Raw genomic sequence first — 16,692 nt, 5'->3', positions numbered from 1 at the left:
GAGAAACGGATGACCGACACACAGTCTTTCAGAAGCATTAACTCTTTACTTTGGGTAGACAGTACCACCTACATCCCCCACATCTGCTAGCCTACCACTGAAAGAGCTCACACAACATACTCAACTATGCCAGAGCCCATAATGGCTTGTGGCTGCACACGAAAGTTTTAGCATGAATAATCTTATGATCCCTTTGAGCCTGGGTGGCATTCCATAGGTTGATCACACGGGTACTCCGAGATCCCCTTGGGCAAGCACTGCGTTCTCTAGGTGCCCGGGCAAACCACTGGGTGCTCTAGGGTGCCCCAACCATTCCACCCAGATGTGTATTAAAGTAGCCACCTTAAGTTAACCCATAATTATTATATCTCTCACATCTTTCACGAATTCTCTCGAACCAAACCACGTCTACGAGCATGGCATAGCAGTATAATCATAACGCAGTAACACCCAAGGGTTTGAATATAAGACAATAGGTTCCTATCCCATCAACTACTTCCCAGTACCCACATGTTATCAAACCTACTTATGCAATGTTTGAGGGTTGAAACTAATGCATAAAAAACTGGGTAATAAAGGGATATGTTCAAAGTGTGAACTTGCCTGTAGTGTTGATGAAGATGATTCGCACTCATAACTCCTGATAGTTCTACTCGGCACACTGCGGTCAATCTATCGTGATCAAGCAATTGCATACATAAGCACTCATGCAAATGAATCGAAGAAAACATCTTGGAAAACTTCAAAAACAAGCAAACAACTCTTGCAGTAGAAAAAAATTCTAACAGTACCAAAATTAAGTGAATCTGGCCTTATCAGAAAGTTTAGGTCAAGAGCTTCGATTTGCAAAAAGAATCAACTAAATCGGAGTTATAAAACTCAAGTTATGAACAAAAGAAGTTTGAATTCAAATCTGTTTGAAATCAAATTTTAAACTTTCAAAATATGTTCAAGTTGATTATCTGGATAGACGAGATTATGACGAAGAAGTGGGCATTGGTTTCGTTGGATTTGGACAATCGAGCAAAAAGTTGTGAGGGTGTGAAATAGAGGGACTAATCTGTAAATAAAAATATTCACGGATGGGTCCCTGGCCGAAAATAACAAGAAAAAGAAAAATTCTACCGAACGGACGCTCGCTAAATAGATCTACAGAACGAAAATTGTTCGCCAAAACTACTAAACGGAAAACGTTCGCTAACTGAAAAGTAACGAAACCGGTTTTGAAACGAAAACCAAAAACTAAAACATCTAAAAAGAAAACCGGGCGAACCGGGCAGTTTATACCGGTTCAGGCGAGTTGGCTGCGGATCGGATCGGGCGTCGGCGGCGATCGGCTCCGGCGACGGTTGGCGGTGGCGCGGGGCGGCGGCGACTCCACGCGGGGCGGGCAAGGCGCGGGCGACGGCGCAGGCGAGCGGCGAGGTGTGGCGGCGGCTACGGCGGTGACACGATCTGCTGCGGCGGCGAGGCAAAGGCGGCGGGAGGCGGCGCGACTGATGAGGAGAGACGGGCGGCCGGACCTCGCCTTTTAAAGGCCAGGGGGCCACGGCGGCTTGGGCGAGGGGCTTTGAGGTCGTGGCGGCGCCGGACTCCGGCGGGAGTGCCGCTCGGGCACGCGAGGAAGAAGGCGGCGCGGGCGTCTGGGCCGGCTCGGCTTCGGCCCAGTCAGTCCGAAAAGATTTTTAAAACAGAGAGAAAAAGAAAAGAAAATATTATATAGGCATATTATATATCAAAATTTTCAGAAAAATATTTTCTACAACATGAACATTTTCTAGCGTCAAATAAAATCCACAAAAATTTAAATAAAGCAAAGAGTGCTACTGTTGCAATAAAACCCAATAAAAATCATTTTAAAATACCAAAATGATTTCAAATTTATTTCTCTCCAATTTTCTGATGTAGGGAATCATTTTACCCTAATTTCCATATATTTTATTTTTGGAGAAAAATAATTTGAATAAAACCAAATAACTCCAAATTGAAAATAATTTCAAAGGACTTTAAATTTGATTCTTTTAAACTTCCAACTCATATTTCATATGTTTTGAAGAAGTCATTTTATCTTCTCTCATGAAAATCATTGAGTTGCTTAAAGTTTCTGAATTTGAAAATATTTCCAAATGGAATTCAAATCTTTTCAAAACCCTTTTTCATTTATTTAAATGGAAGAAGTCATATCATCTTCACTCCAGGGTTTTGTGATGAAAAGAATTTGAATTCATGGAGATCATAAAAGCAACATGAAAGTTTGGGAAAGTCCTTTTATACCCTCTCATTTAACTTTCAAAACAAATTTCAAATTTCACTCAATTTCACACAAGCAACCACACCACAATCAATCAAATCTATTTATTTAATATAACATTCCAAAATTTAGAATTTTGGGATGTTACACCAGGCAGGGCAGGCCATCTATCACCATACATCACACACGTCTCGGCAATGTTTTTCTTCCCAATATATTTATTTTTCTTCCCGTTTTCATTTTTGGAAAAGAAACAGAAATGTTTCTGATTCCAGACCCATTAGTTAAGCTAGATTGTACATGTGAATATCGTGACGCACGACAAGAAGATCATGGACCACATGAGATAGTTTCATCCCCGATAAATAAGGGTAAAAAAGAGTTTGCTAGCCTGGTGAGAGCTAGGTTGGATTGACTTCTGCCTGTCGCTCGCTGGTTACAACTGTACTTATCTACATCAACAAGTTAGACGAAGCATCGTTCAGATGGTCACAATTGTTGTTGGATTATGCATGCAGGTCCTAGATGACTAACCACCACCGCGTCGGTATGCACTACATCTGGAAACCAGCCACGCTGGAAACACCCGCCGGCCGCCACTTCTATTTTTTGAGTGTGCCAGGGCAACCGGACACCATCAACCCATCAGAATAGGTGGGTCGACCCAAATTGGGTTCTGATGGTTGTAACAACCACTACGATGGCATGTGCATTTGTGAGGATAGTTATCCTCGTATTTATTGTATTATGCAATGTATTAAAAGTCGCCTTTCTTCATACTCGAGATGGAAATGAGGCTGCATTTACAGCTTATTTTTCATTGAACCAATAAAATCTAGAGATTGTAATAACTTGCTAAAAGTTTCTACCACTAAATGATGCTATTTGAAAAGACAATGTTGTGTTACTACACTCTAGGGTCTATTGGTTCGAACACGATGCTAAATGATGCTATTTAGAAAGACGATGGAATTGGAACACAACGGAAGAGGAGAGCGCAAGAGGAAACTGCTTCTTTTGGTGACGCAAGTACTACCTCCGGTTTCTCTTTCATTATTTATTGCTCAAGTATTTTTTTTCTATCCCTAACATTATTCCTTCTTTACATTGATATATTGGGTTATTTATTGCCATATATTTGTACTCCCTTACTCTTAGTGGTTTGGGTCTCCCCATGCTTTTGCAGGTTAGGCGGACACACGTGCAGTAAACTAGACGTGAAGACGCGCGTGGTCCATGTGGGCGCGCAATCCTACCACGCTGCGGACACCCGTCGGTTGCCGCTTCTCCCACCCGCGTTGCCTCCTCGCCAAGCAGGGTAGGCCATCTACCGCCACATATCACATGTGTCTGTCCAATGCTTTGCTTCCCAATATATTTATTTTTCTTCTGTTTTTCAGTTTTTTGGAAATAAACAGAAATGTTTCGGAGTCCGAACAAAGCTAGACTGTACACGTGAAAACCACGACGCACGAGAAGAATATTGCGGACCACAGGAGATAGTTTCAACCCCGATGAATAAGGGTAAAAAGAAGATATTGCTAGCCTGGTGAAAGCTAGGTTGGACTAACTGACTACCTGCCTTTCACAGGTGACAACTGTTATGTACAACAAGCTAGACGGAGCGCTGTTAAGATCGTGGTAACAATGGTCATGCAAGCTCTAAACGATGAAGTGCCACAGCATTGTTACGCCCTTCATCTGATAGTTGTTGGAGATCTCCTTGAGCCAAGAGTACCGTGTGCCAACCACACCTGAAACGAGAGGACATTTTCGTCAGCGAGCAAAAGCAAGCATCCAGATGTTCTTCATATACTGAATTCAAGATTGGAAGTAAACACTCACAAGTTGTATTTGAGAACGAGGACTTTCTATAGTAAGAGTAGTCCCTGCCAGCAGTGCTGTTGTAAGGGGTCCCATCACGTCGAGATTAGCACAAGGGGTAAGCGTCATGAAGGAGTGCAGGTTGCCTCCGTTTTCAGGCTACAGAACTATGGTCTCGGATGAAGGAATAACAACAGTGTTTGTGTTTATCTTTGCTAGACGAGCCCCTAAAGTGAGTGGTCAGGACAAGAAATAGATCGGCAAACAATTTATCAGCGATAGGAGCATTGCGAAAGAAAAGAAGGAAATAGAGGAAGAAAGAATGAAACTACTAACTTACCATCTGATGTGCTTAGCGCATTAGTTCCACCCTCTGAGTTACTTCTAGCCTAGTCATTCGAATTAAGGTGCATGGGACCGAAGAGCACCTTACTAAAGACGGTCATCCCGGGTTCGTTGTGTAGAGGAATGAGACCAAACTAGTTACCCACAGTAACAAGCTAGATGAAGCGTCGTTCAGATTGTAACAATTGTTGTACTATCACACATGTAGGTCCTAGATGGTGAACCGCGACAGCATCAGTATGCACTTCATCCGGAAACCAACAATGTTGTTGACACCTGTCGGCTGCCAATTCTCACTTCGCCCCTCGCCTCCTTGCCAGCCGGAGAGAATTATCAGAGGATCTCCTTCCTAGATATCTCATTTTTGACTGTGCCATGGCAGCCGGACAACACCGACCCATAAGAAAACGAGGGTCGACCCAAATTTGCGCTCCGATGGATGTAACAGCAATTAGCATGGCATGTCCATTTATGAGGATAGTTAGCCTCGTGTTCATCAAATTATGCAGTGTATTTATCAAAAATCGCCTTTCTTCATGCTCGAAATAGATATGAAGAGACAATAAAATCCAGAGATTCTAATAAAATCTAGAGATTCTAATAACATGCTAAAAGTGTGTATACCACTAATTGATTGTATTTGAAGAGACAATGTTGTGTCACTACTCTCTAGAGTCTATTGGTTAAAATACTATGCTAAATGAAGCTAGACGGAGCGCCGTTCAGATCATGGTAACAATGGTCATGCAGGTTCCTAGAGGACGAAGTGTGATGGCATCGTTACACCCTTCATCCAGAATTTGTTGGGGATCTCCTGGAGCTAGGAGTACCGTGCACCAGCCACACCTGAAACTAGAGGACGTTTTCGTCAGCGACCAGAAACAAGCATCTAGATGTTCTTCATAAACTAAATTCAAGGCTGGAAGAAAACACTCACCAGCTGTGCTTTAGAATCAAGACTCGCTGTAGTGCGCGCAGTTCCTACCAGCAACGCTGTTGTAAGGGGGTCCCATCACGTCGAGAAGTAGTGCAGGTTGCCTCCGTTTTCAGGGTACTGAACTATGGCCTCGGCTGAAGCGTCAGCAATAGTGTTTGTGTTTATCATTGCTAGACGATCCCCTGAAGTGAGTGGTCAGGACAAGTAGTAGATCAGCAAACGATTTGTCAACGACATGAGCATTGCTAAAGAAAATAAGGAAATAGAGGAACGGGGAAAGAAACTACGAACTTACCATATGAGGTGGTGAGCGCATTAGCGCCATCCTCTGCGTTACTTCTAGCCCAGTCATCCGACTTAAGGTGCATGGAACCAAAGAGCATCTTCCTGAAGACAATCATCCCGGGTTGGTTGTGCAGAGGAATGAAAGCATGCTTGGGTAAACAGAAGATGCCATACTAGTTACCCACAGCAACTAGTTAGATGAAGCACCATTCAGATGGTAACAATCGTTGTAGGATCACACATGCAGGTACTAGAAGACGAACCGCCATGGTATCGGTCTGCACTTCATCTGGAAACCAGCCACGCCAGAGACACCCGCCGGCCGCCACTTCTCCCTCCGCCCGTCGCCTCCTTGCCTGCTAGAGAGAATAAAAAGAGGATCTCCTTCCTAGATATATCTTATTTTTAGTGTGCCTAGGATGCCGGACACTACCATCCCATCGGAACAGGTGGGTCGACCCAAATTTGGGTCCCATTGGTTGTAACAGCCATTACCATGGCATGCGCATTTCTGAGGATAGTTAGCCTCGTGTTTATAGAATTTTGTAGTGTATTTATTAAAAATCGCCTTTCCTCATGCTCGAAATAGAAATGAGGCCGCATGTACACCTTGTTTTTCTTTGAACCAATAAAATCTAGAGATTCTAATAACATGCTAAAAGTGTGTCTACCACTAATTGATGCTATTTTAAAAGACAATGTTGTGTCACTACTCTCTAGAGTTTTTGGTTCAAATACTATGCTAAATGAATTTATTTGGAAAGTCCATGGAATTGGAACACAATGGACGAAGAGCACAAGTGGAAACTTCTTCCTGTGGGTAAGGTGAATACTACCTCTGGTTTCTTTTTAATTATTTATTGCTCAAGTATTCTTTTTCTATTCAAAACATTATTCTAATTTACTTTCATTTAATGGGTTAATTATTGCCATATATTCTTACACCCTCCCTCTCAGCCATTTGGGTCTCTCCCATCTTTCGCCAGGTCAGACGGATGGGCATGCAGTAAAGTGTATGCGGAGGCATGCACGTTCCACGTGGGTCTCTACCACCTGTGTTGCCTCCTCACCAGGCACGGCAGGGTAAAAAAGAGTTTGCTAGCCTGGTGAGAGCTAGGTAGGATTTACTTACTGCTTGCCTTTCGCTGGTTAGAACTATACTTATCTACATCAACAAGTTAGACGACGCATCGTTCAGATGGTCACAATTGTTGTTGGATTACGCATGCAGGTCCTAGACGACGAACCAACACGACACCGGTATGCACTACATCTGGAAACCAACCACGCTGGAGACACCCGCTGGCCGCCACTTCTATATTTGGAGTGTGCCAGGGCAACCGGACAGCACCGACCCATCAAAACATGTGGTTTGACCCAAATTGGGTCACGATGGTTGTAACAACCATTACCATGGCATGTGCATTTGTGAGGATAGTTAGCCTATATTTATTGTATTATGCAACGTATTAAAAAATCGCCTTTCTTCGTACTCAAGACGGAAATGAGGCTGCATGTACAGCTTATTTTTCCTTGAACCAATAAAATCTAGAGATTCCGATAACATGCTAAAAGTGTGTCTACCACTAAATGATGCATTCGAAAAGACAATGTTGTGTTACTACTCTCTAGAGTCTATTGGTTCGAACACGATGCTAAATGATGCTATTTGGAAAGACGATGGAGTTGGAACACAACGGCAGAGGAGAGCGCAAGAGAAAACTGCTTCTTCTGGGTGAGGCGAATACTACCTCCGGTTTCTTTTTCATTATTTATTCCTCAAGTATTGTTTTTATATCCCTAAGATGATTCCTTCTTTACATTTATATATTGGGTTATTTATTGCCATAAATTCGTACTCCCTCCCTCTTAGTCGCTCGGGTCTCTCCCATGCTTTGTCAGGTCAGGCGGACACGCGTGCGGTAAACTGGACGCGAAGACGCGCGTGGTCCATGTGGGCACGCAATCCTGCCACGCTACAGACACCTGTCGGCTGCCGCTTCTCCCACCCGTGTTGCCTCCTTGCCAGGCAGAGTAGGCCATCTATCGCCACATATCTCATGTGTCGGTCCAATGCTTTGCTTCCCAATATTTTTTTCTTCTGTTTTTCATGTGTCGGACTACAGGAGATAGTTTCAACCCCGATGAATACGGGTAAAACGAAGATTTTGCTAGCCTGGTCAGAGCTAGGTTGGACTGACTGCGTGCCTGCCTTTCGTAGGTTACAACTGTTATCTACAACAAGCTAGATGAAGCACTATTAAGATCATGGTAACAATGGTCATGCAGGTTCTCGACGATGAAGTGCCACGTCATTGTTACGCCCTTCATCTGATAGTTGTTGGGGATCTCCTTGAGCCAGGAGTACCGTGGGTCAACCACACCTGAAACCAGAGGACATTTTCGTTCGTGAGCAGAAGCGAGCATCCAGATGTTGTTCATAAACTGAATTCAAGACCGGAAGAAAACACTCACCAGCTGTATTTGAGAACAGGGACTTGCTATATATAGTACGAGCAGTCCCTGCTAGCAGCGCTGTTGTAAGGGGTAAGCGTCGTGAAGTAGTGCAGGTTGCCTCCTTTTTCAGGGTACAGAACTATGGTCTCGGCTGAAGCGTCAACAACAGTGTTTGTGTTTATCTTTGCTAGACGAGGCCTTGAAGTGACTAGTCAGGACAAGATATAGATCAGCAAACGATTTGTCAGCGACATGAGCATTGCTAAAGAAATGAAGGAAATAGAGGAACAGGGAATGAAACTACTAACTTTCCATCTAATGTGGTGAGCGCATTAGTTCCACACTGTGAGTTACTTCTAGCCCAGTCATATGAATTAAGGTGCATGGAACCGAAGAGCATCTTGCTAAAGACGGTCATCTCGGGTTTGTTGTGCAGAGGTACGACAACATGCTTGGGTAAACAAAGGATACCAAACTAGTTACCCATAGTAACAAGCTAGATGAAGCGTCGTTAAGATTGTAACAATTGTTGTAGTATCACGCACGTAGGTCCTAGACGGCGAACCGCCACGGCATCAGTGTGCACTTCATCTGAAAACCAACAATGTTGGAGTCTATTGGTTCGAACACGATGCTAAATGATGCTATTTGGAAAGACGACGGAATTGGAACACAACGGCAGAGGAGAGCGCAAGAGGAAACTGCTTCTTTTGGGCGAGGTGAATACTACCTCCGGTTTCTTTTTCATTATTTATTGCTAAAGTATTGTTTTCCTATCGCTAACATTATTTCTTCTTCACATTCATATATTGGGTTATTTATTGCCATATATTCGTACTCCCTCTCTCTCGGTCGTTCGGGTCTCACCCATGCTTTGTCAGGTCAGGCGGACATGCGTGCATTAAACTGGACGCGAAGACGCGCGCAGTCCATGTGGGTGCGCAATCCTGCCAAGCTACAAACACCTGTCGGCTGTCACTTCTCCCACCTGAGTTGCCTCCTTGCCAGGCAGAGTAGGCCATCTATCGCCACATATCTCATGTGTCTGTCCAATGCTTTGCTTCCCAATATATTTATTTTTCTTCTGTTTTTCAATTTTTGGAAATAAACAAAAGGTTTCTGATTCCAGACCAAGCTAGATTGTACACGTAAAAACCACGACGCACGACAAGAAGATCGCGGACTACAGGAGATAGTTTCAACCCCGACAAATAAGGGTAATTAAAAAGAAGATTTTGCTAGCCTGGTCATTGCTAGGTTGGACTTCCTGCCTGCCTTTCGCAGGTTACAACTGTTATCTACAACAAGCTAGACGGAGCGCCATTAAGATCATGGTAACAATACTCATGCAGTTTCTAGACAATGAAGTGCCACGTCATTGTTACGCCCTTCATCTGATAGTTGTTGGGGATCTCCTTGAGCCAGGAGTACCGTGCGTCAACCACGCCTGAAACCTGAGGACATTTTCGTTAGCGAGCAGAAGCAAGCATCGAGATGTTCTTCATAAACTGAATTCAGTACTGCAAGAAAACACTCACTAGCTGTATTTGAGAACGGGGAATTGCTATATGGAGTACGAGCAGTCCCTGCCAGCAACGCTATTGTAAGGGGTCCCATCATGTCGAGAGTAGCGCAAGGGATAAGCGCCGCGAAGTAGTGCAGGTTGCCTTCGTTTTCAGGGTACAGAACTATGGTCTCGGCAGAAGCGCCAACAACAGTATTTGTGTATATCTTTGCTAGAGGAGCCCCTGAAGTGACTAGTCTGGACAAGAAATAGATCAATAAACAATTTGTCAACGACAGCAGCATTGCTAAAGAAAAGAAGGAAATAGAGGAATAGGGAATGAAACTACTAACTTACCATCTGATGTGGTGGGTGTGTTAGTTTCACCCTCTAAGTTACTTCGAGCCTAGTCATATGACTTAAGGTGCATGGAACCGAAGAGCATGTTGCTGAAGACGGTCATCCCGGGTTTGTTGTGCAGAGGAATGACAACATGCTTGGGTAAACAGAAGATACCAAGCTAGTTACTCACAGCAACAAGCTAGATGAAGCGTCGTTCAGATTGTAACAATTGTTGTAGTGTCACACATGTAGGTCCTAGACGGCGAACCGCCACGGCATCAATATGCACTTCATCCTGAAACCAACAATGTTGGAGACACCCACTAGCTAGCACTTCTCCCTTCGACCCTTGCCTCCTCGCCAGCCGAAGAGAGTTAAAAGAGGATCTCCTGCCTAGATATCTCATTTTTGAGTGTGCCATGGCAACCAGACACCACCGACCCATCGGAACAGGAGGGTCTACCCGAATTTGGGCTCCGATGGTTGTAACAGCTATTACCATGGCATGTGCATTTATGAGGATAGCTAGCCTCGTGTATATAGAATTATGCAGTGTATTTATCAGAAATCGCCTTTCTTTATGCTCGAAATAGATATGAGGCCGCATGTACACATTATTTTTCTTCGAACCAATAAAATCTAGAGATTCTAATAACATGCTTAAAGTGTGTATACCACTAGTTGATTGTATTTGAAAAGACAATGTTGTGTCACTATATACTCTCTGGAGTCTACTGGAGAAAATACTATGCTAAATGAAGCTAGACGGAGCGCCGTTCAGATCGTGGTAACAATGGTTATGCAGGTTCTAGACGATGAAGTGCCACGTCATCGTCACGCCCTTCATCCGATAGTTGTTGGGGATCTCCTTGAGCCAGGAGTACCGTGCGTAAACCACACCTGAAACCAGAGGACACTTTCGTTAGCGAGCAGAAGCAAGCATCTAGATGTTCTTCATAAACTGAATTAAAGACTGGAAGAAAACACTCACCAGATGTATTTGAGAATGGGGACTTGCTATATATAGTCGGAGCAGTCCTTGCTAGCAGCGCTGTTGTAAGGGTGCCCATCACTTCAAGAGTAGCGCAAGGGGTAAGCGCTGTGAAGTAGTGCAGGTTGCCTCCTTTTTCAGGGTACAGAACTATGGTCTCGGCTGAAGCGTCAACAATTGTGTTTGTGTTTATCTTTGCTAGAGGAGTCCCTGAAGTGACTGGTCAGGACAAGAAATAGATTAGCAAACGATTTCTCAACAACAGGAGCATTGCTAAAGAAAAGAAGGAAATATAGAAAAGGGAATGATACTACTAACTTACCATCTGATGTGGTGAGCGCATTAGTTCCACCCGTTGAGTTACTTTTAGGCCAGTCATACGACTTAAGGTGGATGGAACCAAAGAGCATCTTGCTGAACACGGTCATCCCAGGTTTCTTGTGCAGAGGAATGACAACATGCTTGGGTAAACAGAAGATACCAAACTAGTTACCCACAGCAACAAGATAGATGAAGCGTCGTTCAGATTGTAACCATTGTTGTAGTATCACGCATGTAGGTCCTAGATGGCGAACCGCCACGGCATCAATATGCACTTCATCTAGAAACCAACAATGTTGGAGACACCCGCCGACTGGCACTTCTACCTTCGACCCTCGCCTCCTCGCCAGCCGGAGAGAATTAAAAGAGGATCTCCTGCCTAGATACCCATTTTTTTAGTGTTCCATGGCAGCCGGACACCACCGACCCATCGGAACAGCAGGGTCGACCCAATTTGGGCTCCGATGGTAGTAACAACTATTACCATGGCATGTGCATTTATGAGGATAGCTAGCCTCGTGTTTATATAATTATGTAGTGTATTTATCAAAAAATGCCTTTCTTCATGCTCGAAAATAGATATGAGGCCGCATGTACACATTATTTTTCTTCGAACCAATAAAATCTAGAGAATCTAATAACATGCTAAAAGTGTGTATACCACTAATTGGTTGTATTTGAAAAGACAATGTTGCGTTACTACTCTCTAGAGTCTATTGGTTAAAATACTATGCTAAATGAAGCTAGATGGAGCACCGTTCAGATCATGGTAACAATGGTCATGGAGGTTCCTAGATGATGAAGTACAACGATATCGTTACACCCTTCATCCAGAAGTTGTTGGGGATCTCCTTGAGCCAGGAGTACCATGCGCCAACCACTCCTAAAACCAGAGGACGTTTTCGTCAGCGAGCAGAAGCAAGCATCTAGATGTTCTTCATAAACTGAATTCAAGACTGGAAGAAAACACTCACCAGCTGTGTTTCAGAACCGAGACTCGCTGTAGTACGCACAGTTCCTGCCAGCAATGCTATTGTAAGGGGGTCCCATCACATCCAGAATAGCGCAAATGCTAAGCATCGTGAAGCAGTGCAGGTTGCCTCCGTTTTCAGGGTACAGAACAATGGCCTCGGCTGAAGTGTCAACAATAGTGTTTGGTTTATCATTTCTAGACGAGTCCCAGAAGTGAGTGGTCGGGACAAGAAGTAGATCATTAAATGATTTGTCAGCGACAGGAGCATTGCTGAAGAGAAGAAGGAAATAGAGGAATAGGGAATGAAACTACGACCTTACCATATGAGGTGGTGAGCGCATTAGTGCCACCATATGAGTTACTTCTAGCCCAGCCATCCGACTTAAGGTGCATGGAACCAAAGAGCATCTTCCTGAAGACAATCATCTCGGGTTGGTTGTGCAGAGGAACGACAACATGCTTGGGTAAACAGAAGATGCCAAACTAGTTACCCACAGCAGCTAGGTAGAAGAAGCACCGTTCAGATGGTAACAATTGCTGTAGGATCACGCATGCAAGTCATAGAAAACGAACTACCACGGCATCGGTCTGCGCTTCATCTGGAAACCAGCCACGCTAGAGACACCCGCAGGCCGCCACTTCTCCCTTCGCCCGTCGCCTCCTTGCCAGTAAGAGAGAATTAAAAGAGGATCTCCTACCTAGATATCTCTTTTTTTAGTGTGCCTTGGATGCCGGACACCACGGACCCATCGGAACAAGTGGGTCGACCCAAATTATGGTTCCGATGGTTGCAACAGCCATTACAATGGCATGTGCATTTGTGAGGATAGCTAGCCTCGTGTATATAGAATTATGTAGTGTATTTATCAAAAATCGCCTTTCTTCATGCTTGAAATAGAAATGAGGCTACATGTACACTTTATTTTTCTTTGAACCAATAAAATCTAGAGATTCCAATAACATGCTAAAAGTGTGTCTACCACTAATTGATGTTATTTTAAAAGGCAATTTTGTGTTCAAATACTATGATAATTGAAGCTATTTTGAAAGTCAATGGAATTGGAACACAATGGAAGAGGAGAGCGCAAGAGGAAACTTCTTTATGTGGGTGAGGCCAATACTACCTCTGGTTTCTTTTTAATTATTTATTGCTGAAGTATTCTTTTTGTATCCCAAACATTATGCCTCTTTACTTTCATTTATTGGGTTATTTATTGCCATATATTCTTACACCCTTCCTCTCGGCCGTTTGAGACTCTCCCATCCTTCACCAGTTCAGGCAGACGCGTATGCAGTAAAGTGGACGCGGAGGCACGCGCGTTCCACGTCGGTGCGCAACCCTGCCACGCTACACGCACCCGCCAGCCGCCGCTTCTCCCAGCTGCGTTGCCTCCTCACCAGGAAGGGCAGGCCATCTATCACGCTACATCACATGTGTCTGTCCAAAGTTTTGCTTCCCAATATATTTATTTTTCTTCCCTTTTTCATTTTTGGAAAAGAAACGGAAATGTTTCTGATTCTAGACCCATTAGTTAAGCTAGATTGTACATGTGAATATCGTGACGCATGACAAGAAGATCCTGGACCACATGAGATAGTTTCATCCCCGATAAATAAGGGTAAAAAAGAGTTTGCTAGCCTGGTGAGAGCTAGGTTGGATTCACTTACTGCCTGCCTTTCGCTGGTTAGAACTGTACTTATGTACATCAACAAGTTAGACGAAGCATCATTCAGATGGTCACAATTGTTGTTGGATTATGCATGCAGGTCCTAGACGACGAACCACCACGGCGTCGGTATGCACTACATCTGGAAACCAGCCACGCTAGAAGCACCTGCTGGCCGCCACTTCTATTTTTTGAGTGTGCCAGGGCAATCAAACACCACCGACCCATCAGAACATGTGGGTCGACCCAAATTGGGTTCTGATGGTTGTAATAACCATTATCATGGCATGTGAATTTATGAGGATAGTTAGCCTCGTATTTATTGTATTATGCAATGTACTAAAAAATTGCCTTTCTTTATACTCGAGATGGAAATGAGGCTGCATGTACAACTTATTTTTCCTTGAACCAATAAAATCTATAGATTCTAATAACATGCTAAAAGTGTGTCTACCACTAAATAATGCTATTTGAAAAGACAATGTTGTGTTACTATACTCTAGAGTGTATTGGTTCGAACACGATGCTAAATGATGCTATTTGGAAAGACAATGCAATTGGAACACACTGGATGAGGAGAGCGCTAGAGGAAACTGCTTCTTCTGGGTGACGCGAATACTACCTCCGGTTTATTTCTCATTATTTATTGCTCAAGTATTTTTTTCTATCCCCAACATTATTCCTTCTTTACATTCATATATTGGTTCTTTATTGCCATACATTTCTACTCCCTCCCTCTTTGTCGTTTGGGTCTCCCCATGATTTGCTAGGTCAGGCAGACACGCGTGCCATAAACTGGACGCAAAGACGCGCGTGGTCCATGTGGGCGCGCAATCCTACCACGCTGTAGACACCCGTCGGTTGTTGCTTCTCCCACCCGCGTTGCCTCCTTGCCATGCAGGGTAGGCCATCTACCGCCACATATCACATGTGTCTGTCCAATGCTTTGCTTCCCAATATATTTATTTTTCTTCTATTTTTCATTTTTTGAAAACAAACAGAAATGTTTCTGATTTTGGACCATGCTAGACTGTACACGTGAAAACCACAACGCACGAGAAGAATATCGCGTACCACAGGAGATAGTTTCAACCCCTAAGAATAAGGGTAAAAATAAGATCTTGCTAGCCTGGTCAGAGCTAGGTTGGACTGAATCACTGCCTGCCTTTCGTAGGTTACAACTGTTATCTACAACAAGCTAGACGGAGCGCCGATTAGATCTTGGTAACAATGGATGCAGGTTCTAGACGACGAAGTGCCACGGCATCATTACGCCTTCATCCGATAGTTGTTGGGGGATCTCCTTGAGCCAGGAGTACCGTGTGTCAACCACACCTGAAACCAGAGGACATTTTTGTCAGCGAGACTGCAAGAAAACACTCACCAGTTATATTTGAGAATCGGTACTTTCTATAGTACGAGCAGTCCCTGCCAGCAGCGCTGTTGTAAGGGGTCCCATCACGTCGAGATTAGCGCAAGGGGTAAGCGTCGTGAAGCAGTGCAGGTTGCCTCGTTTTCAGGCTACAAAACTATGGTCTCGGATGAAGCGATAACGGCAGTGTTTGTGTTTATTTTTGCTAGACGAGCCCCTAAAGTGAGTGGTCAGGACAAGAAATAGATCGGCAAACGATTTGTTAGTGAAAGGGGCATTGCTAAAGAAAAGAAGGAAATAGAGCAACAGAGAATGAAACTACTAACTTACCATCTGATGTGGTGAGCGCATTAGTTCCACCCTCTGAGTTACTTCTAGCCCAGTCATACGAATTAAGATGCATGGAACCGAAGAGCATCTTGCTGAAGACGGTCAGCCCGGGTTTGTTGTGCAGAGGAATGGCAACATGCTTGGGTAAAAAAAAGGTACCAAACTAGTTACCCACAGTAACAAGCTAGATGAAGCGTCGTTCAGATTGTAATAATTGTTGTAGTATCACTCATGTAGGTCCTAGACGGCGAACTGCCATGGCATCAGTATGCACTTCATCTAGAAACCAACAATGTTGGAGACACCTGCAGGCTGCCAATTCTCCCTTCACCCCTCGCCTCCTCGCCAGCCGGAGAGAATTAAAAGAGGATTTCTTGCCTAGATATCTTATTTTTGAAGATCATGGACCACCCAAGATAGTTTCATCCCCGATAAATAAGGGTAAAAAAGATTTTGCTAGCCTGGTGAGAGCTAGGTTGGATTCACTTACTGCCTGTCATTCGCTGGTTACAACTGTACTTATCTACATCAACAAGTTAGACGAAGCATCGTTCAGATTGTCACAATTGTTGTTGGATTATGCATGCAGGTCCTAGACGATGAACCACCATGGTGTCGGTGTGCACTACGTCTGGAAACCAACCACGCTGGAAACACCCGCTGGCCGCCATGTGCCCGGGCAACTGGACACCATCGACCCATCAGAACGGGTGGGTCGACCCAAATTGGGTTTTGATGGTTGTAACAACCATTACGATGGCATGTGCATTTGTGAGGATAGTTATCCTCGCATTTATTGTATTATGAAATGTATTAAAAAATCGCCTTTCTTCATACTCGGGATGGAAATGAGTCTGCATGTACACCTTATTTTTCCTTGAACCAATAAAGTTTAGAGATTCTGATAACATGATAAAAGTGTGTCTACCACTGAATGATGCTATTTGAAAAGACAATGTTGTGCTACTACACTCTAGAGTCTATTGGTTCGAACACGATGCTAAGTGATGCTATTTGGAAAGACGATGGAATTGGAACACAACGGAAGAGGAGAGCGCAAGAGGAAACTGCTTCTTCTGGGTGACGCGAATAC

At 44.0% G+C, this 16,692-nt stretch overlaps 3 pseudogenes; all 3 read right to left on the bottom strand.

The window, feature by feature from the left end:
- Window positions 1-7,877: 7,877 nt before the first annotated feature.
- On the bottom strand, window positions 7,878-8,568 carry LOC123161533 (plant cysteine oxidase 2-like; annotated as a pseudogene).
- An 886-nt stretch (window positions 8,569-9,454) lies between these two features.
- On the bottom strand, window positions 9,455-10,114 carry LOC123179043 (plant cysteine oxidase 2-like; annotated as a pseudogene).
- A 639-nt stretch (window positions 10,115-10,753) lies between these two features.
- On the bottom strand, window positions 10,754-11,364 carry LOC123179030 (plant cysteine oxidase 2-like; annotated as a pseudogene).
- Window positions 11,365-16,692: the final 5,328 nt, after the last annotated feature.

Source organism: Triticum aestivum, chromosome 1D (genome assembly GCF_018294505.1).
Source record: "Triticum aestivum cultivar Chinese Spring chromosome 1D, IWGSC CS RefSeq v2.1, whole genome shotgun sequence".
Taxonomy (NCBI): Eukaryota; Viridiplantae; Streptophyta; class Magnoliopsida; order Poales; family Poaceae; genus Triticum; species Triticum aestivum.
This window is presented reverse-complemented; position numbering and strand designations above follow the sequence as displayed.